Source organism: Oncorhynchus tshawytscha, linkage group LG19 (genome assembly GCF_018296145.1).
Source record: "Oncorhynchus tshawytscha isolate Ot180627B linkage group LG19, Otsh_v2.0, whole genome shotgun sequence".
Classification (NCBI taxonomy): domain Eukaryota; kingdom Metazoa; phylum Chordata; class Actinopteri; order Salmoniformes; family Salmonidae; genus Oncorhynchus; species Oncorhynchus tshawytscha.
The window spans coordinates 28,279,508-28,285,507 of NC_056447.1; positions in this window are offsets into that span (position 1 = coordinate 28,279,508).

Sequence of the window (6,000 nt, forward strand, 5' to 3'; positions counted from 1 at the left end):
CCTAAAGCCAGGATATGCATATAATTGGTTCCATTGGAAGGAAAACACTTTAAAGTTTGTAGAAATGTTAAAGTAATTTAGGAGAATATAACACAGATGTGGTAGGAGAAAATCCAAAGAAAAACCAAACTTTTTTGTTTTGTTTGAGAGAGACCATCCTCTTACAATGGGAAGTATAAGGACATAGATCCCTGGATGCAATTCCTATGGCTTCCACAGGGTATCAGCAGTCTACGTTCAAGGTTTCAGTCTTGTAACTTCAAAAACGAATAAGAAATATCAGGTTTAGTACCGGGACACAGTCTTGGAAATTCGTGTTTGCGCACCATGAAGACAGGACACACCTGCTAAAATCGGTTTCCTATTGAACATACTTCTTTCTGTAAGAAATATTATAGTTTGATTACATTTTAGGGTATCTGAGGAGTAAATAGAAATGTATTTTGACTTGTTGATACACAGTTTCAGATTATTTTCTCTGCATGTTGAATGAGTGGATTACTCAAATCAATGGCGCCAACTAAACAGACATTTTGGGATATAAAGAAGGATTTATCTAACAAAACGTCAAAAATTGTTTAATATCCATAATTTTTATGATTATTTATTTGAATTGCATGCCCTCCAGTTTCACCGGAAGTTGTACTGCTAGCAGGACGCCTAGCCCTAAATTATCTAACCCTTTAATTTCTCTGTACCAAATTAGAAAAATAGTTACCAATGTTTGAGTTTTTATGTAAGAATAACAATAGGTTTCACAGCTTCGCTGTCAACACCTAATAATAATATTAATAGTAATAATAATAATTGTCCTGTTGTTCATACAGAAAAACAGCTGCAAAGCTCCATAGATTGGAATATCTGTCCGTAGGACCACTTTAAGCCGTACACTCCACAGAGCTGGGCTTTACGGAAGAGTGTCCAGAAAAAAGCCATTGCTTAAAGAGAAAAAATAATAATAACATGTTTGGTGTTCGCCAAAAGGCATGTGGGAGACTCCCCAAACATATGGAAGAAGGTCAGATGAAACAAAAATGTAGCTTTTTGGTCATCAAGGAAAATGCTATGTCTGGCGCAAATCCAACACCTCTCATCATCCCCACAGTGAAGCATGGTGGTGGCAGCATCATGCTGTGGGGATGTGTTTCATCGGCAGGGACTTGGAAACTGGTCAGAATTTAAGAAATTATGGATGGTGCTAAATACAGGGAAATCCTTGAGGGAAACTATTTCAGTCTTCCAGAGATTTAAGACTGGGGCGGAGGTTCACCTTTCAGCAGGACAAGGACCCTAAGCATACTGCTAAAGCAACACTTGAGTGGTTTAAGGGGAAACATTTAAATGTCTTGGAATGGCCTAGTCAAAGCCCAGACCTCAATCCAATTGAGAATCTGTGGTGTGACTTAAAGATTGCTGTACACCAGCTGAACCCATCCACCTTGAAGGAGCTGGAGCAGTTTCCCCCCCCAGAAAAAATCCCACTGGCTAGAAGTGGCAAGCTTATACAGGTATACCCCAAGAGACTTGCAGCTGTAATTGCTGAGAAAGGTGGCTCTACAAAGTATTGATTTTTTGGGGGGTGAATAGTTATGCACGCTCATGTTTTCCATTTTTTGTCTTATTTCCTGTTTATTTCACAATAAAAACTATTTAGCATCTTCAAAATGGTAGGCATGTTGTCTAAATCAAATGATACAAAAATTAATTAAAATCAAATTGAATTCCAGGTTGTAAGGCAACAAAATAGGAAAAATGCCAAGGGAGGTGAATACTTTCGCAAGCCACTGTATGTAGCACTTCCTAGCTTGGTTGCTAGCTTGTTAGCATCCATGAGGGTGAGGCTATTGTGGTAGACGAGTGCCATTTGTATAGTTTAAATGGCCAATATGGGAGAGCCACCGCCTTATTAGTGCTATCCAGGAACCTTGTGACATCCCTACCCTAAACCCTGACTATAACCGATACCCTTACTATAACCCTTACCTAACTCTAACCTTAAACATTTTACATTTCAACTTCAATTGGGTGATGTCATAGTTGGGACATCCCAAGGATTCCATTTAGACTTTTCCCGAAACTAGAGGCCATAACCTCTACAGGAGTTATTCTAACTGCAATAGCTATTACAGTGAAAGAATACCATGCTATTGTTTGAGGAGAGTGCACAGTTATGAACGTGAAAATGTATCAATAAACCAATTAGGCACATTTGGGCAGACTTGAAACAACATTTTGAACAGAAATGCAATGTTTCATTGGATCGTCTAAAACATTGCACATACACTGCTGCCATCTAGTGGCCAAAATTGTGCCTAATCTGGAATAATGCATTGTGACCTTTCTCTTGCATTTCAAAGAGGCAAGATATCTAATGTGTTATATTCTCCTACATTAATTTAACATTTCCACAAACTTTTAAGTGTTTCCTTTCAAATGCTATCAAGAATATGCATATCCTTGCTTCAGGTCCTGAGCTACAGGCAGTTAGATTTGGGTATGTCATTTTAGGCGTAAATTGCAAAAAAGGGTCTGATCCTTAAGAGGAAGTAACTTGGTTAACAAAGAATGGCACCGATTGACCTATAGGTTGCACTGTTATAAACAGTCTCAATTAATAAGCCCTCATGTCCACTGTCCTGTTTGCCCTAGGGACTTGAAACTTTGTATGTACAGTATGTATAGTTTGTATGTAAACCTTTTAGGGCCGTCACAGACATTACCATGATGAACCATATTAAGTTTGGCATTTATATCTAAATAAAATAAGGAAACTATTAACAATAAACTTTGACTATGTAACCCTAATAAAAAATATTTTCATGGACCAAAAGTCAAATTCACTGCAAATTGAGTCTTTGGACTCATCACAATAGTCCCTCAAGAGTTTGAGAAAATAAGATTGATGCATTCAAAGATGGCCACCAGTAGATGCACATAAGCTAATTTGCTAAAATATGCTAAAAAAAATATTCTAAAATGGCTGAATGTCAATTTAAACCGTTGTAAATCCACTTCACAGTCACCTATCAACTTGAAACTTGTCTTTTTCTTGTAAATTAGCAGATGCTCGTATCCAGAGCGACTTATTGTTAAGCGGAGCGACACAGGGGAACTTAAGAGCAGACTCAGATGAGGAAACAGGGATGAACGAATCAAAATATTTATTGTACAGAGGGAGATATGGAGTGCAGATCTGGGGAAGCTCGGATGAGTTGCAGAAAAATGTGGAGACTGAGGTTGGAGTTAGCTGAGTAGAACAGGGTAAACAGGTCTTGAGGGGAATCCAAGGTAGTGGTGTTTAGTAAAATCCAGAGCAAGGTAGTTGGGTGGTAAGATATGGGACAGGAGACAGGAGCCAGAGACAGAGCGATTACTGCAATGAGAGGATAAATGGTGTCCGGCAGGGAAACAGGCACAGCAGAGTATCAGGATCTTGAATTATCATAAATGGCTAGAATCATGAACTGACTGAGCATAGATTACAATGTGGTAGAGTGGAAGTGGCAGGACTGAGTATTTGTAGAGGTCTTGATTATGGAACGAGTTGCAGCTGGTAGGGATCTGCTCTGACTCCCGCACACCTGTCTCCAACCACACAGTCACACAGAGAGAGAGAGAGAGAGAGAGTGTACAGGGGGAGTAACTGCAGGTCAAGAAGACACTGGATGAACACCAGAGGGCATAGCAGGAGAAGATGTGACACTTATAGGAGCAATTAGGGTTAAGTACCTTGGCTCAGGTATTTGAACCAGCAAGCTTTCGGTTACTGGCCCAGCACTCTTAATCGCTAGGCCCCCTGCCGCCCTAGAAAGCAGATTGTAATACATCCGCAATAAATCAGATTGACTCCAGATTGATCAAGTAGACTTGTCTCATGCAAACATTAACATTTGATTTAAATTATGCAGACGAACAAGTGAAATATCACGATTAGTACTGTATATCTGTATAATCACATATTGTTGTCATATTATGTGGTCTGAACATAGTGAAACCACATACTGGTTGAATCAACATTGTTTCCACATCCTTTCAATGAAATGACGTTGAACCAATGTGGAATAGACGTTGAATTGACGTCTGTGCCCGGTGGACTGCTGCTTGCGCAGTCAGCATATTACAGCTGTAAAAGTGTATTGAAATATTTTGGAATGCTAATGTGGAGTGTACCAACTGAGATTTAAATAATTTACACAAACAGATTGACAAAACAAAGACCCAGAATTCAAAGATGACTGCAATATACTAACGCTGAAAATATTTCACAAATCTTAACATAAACCTTTAGTCAAATTGACCACAGAATTGGTATATAAACTCAATGCATTAAGTAATGACTTTAAGAATGATTAACTGCTGCATTTAAAGATAACCAACCTGCAGCACTGGACTAAACTTCACTTGCGTCCCCCTTGTGGTATTGAGAGATAAACATGGTAATGCTTTCACTGATTGCACATAAAGGTATAGTATAGTAGTTCCTACATGATAGAATGCTTTCTTTGTTATCCACCTGATCTTGTGTCATTTCTGTCATCCTGTGAACTCTGTTCATTGCCGCTCGCAGCTACAGTACCAGTCAAACGTTTGGACACACGTACTCATTCCAGGGTTTTTCTTTATTTTTACTATTTTCTACATTGTAGAATAATAGTGAAGACATAAAAACGTTGAAATAACATACATGAAATCAAGTAGTAGTGTCAAACTAATCTAAATATATTTGATATTCTTCAAAGTAGCCACCCTTTGCCTTGATGACAGCTTTGTACACTATTGGCATTCTCTCAACCAGCTTAACTTCTTGGATATAGGGGGCGCTCTTTTAATTTATGGATAAAAAAACGTGCCCGTTTTAAGCGCAATATTTTGTCACGAAAAGATGCTTGACTATGCATATAATTGGCAGCTTTGGAAAGAAAACACTCTAAGGTTTCCAAAACTGCAAAGATATTATCTGTGAGTGCCACAGAACTCATGCTACAGGCGAAACCAAGATGAAACTTCAACCAGGAAATGGGCAGAATTTTTGAAGCTCAGTTTCCCATTGTCTCCTTATATGGCTGTGAATGGGCCGGGAATGAGCCTGCCCTTTCTATCGTTTCTCCAAGGTGTCTGCAGCATTGTGACGTATTTGTAGGCATATCATTGGAAGATTGGCCATAAGAGACTACATTTACCAGGGGTCCGCTGTCTAAATTGGTGCGTAATCTACAAGCTGCACGCAGTCATCCAGTGATTGAGAGGAGAGAGGCTTTCAACAAACGATATATCATGAAGAGATATGTGAAAAACACCTTGAGGATTGATTCTAAACAACGTTTACCATGTTTCAGTCGATATTATGGAGTTAATTTGGAAAAAAGTTCGGCGTTTTGAAGACTGAATTTTCGGGTTTTTTTTGGTAGCCAAACGTGACGCACCAAACGGAGCAATTTCTCCTAAACAAATAATCTTTCAGGAAAAACTGAGCATTTGCTATCTAACTGAGAGTCTCCTCATTGAAAACATCTGAAGTTCTTCAAAGGTAAATTATTTTATTTGAATGATTTTCTGGTTTTTGTGAAAATGTTGCCTGCTGATGCTAACGCTAAATGCTCCGCTAGCTGCGCTAGCTGTTACACAAATGCTTGTTTTGCTATGGTTGAGAAGCATATTTTGAAAATCTAAGATGACAGTGTTGTTAACAAAAGGCTAAGCTTGAGAGCTAGCATATTAATTTCATTTCATTTGCGATTTTCATGAATAGTTAACGTTGTGTTATGCTAATGAGCTGCGGGGATAATTACACTCCTGGATACAGGTTTTTTTCGTAGCTAAACGTGACGCACCAAACGGAGAGATTTCTCCTAAACAAATAATCTTTCAGGAAAGACTGAGCATTTGCTATCTAACTGAGAGTCTCCTCATTGAAAACATCTGAAGTTCTTCAAAGGTAAATTATTTTATTTGAATGATTTTCTGTTTTTTGTGAAAATGTTGCCTGCTGATGCTAACGCT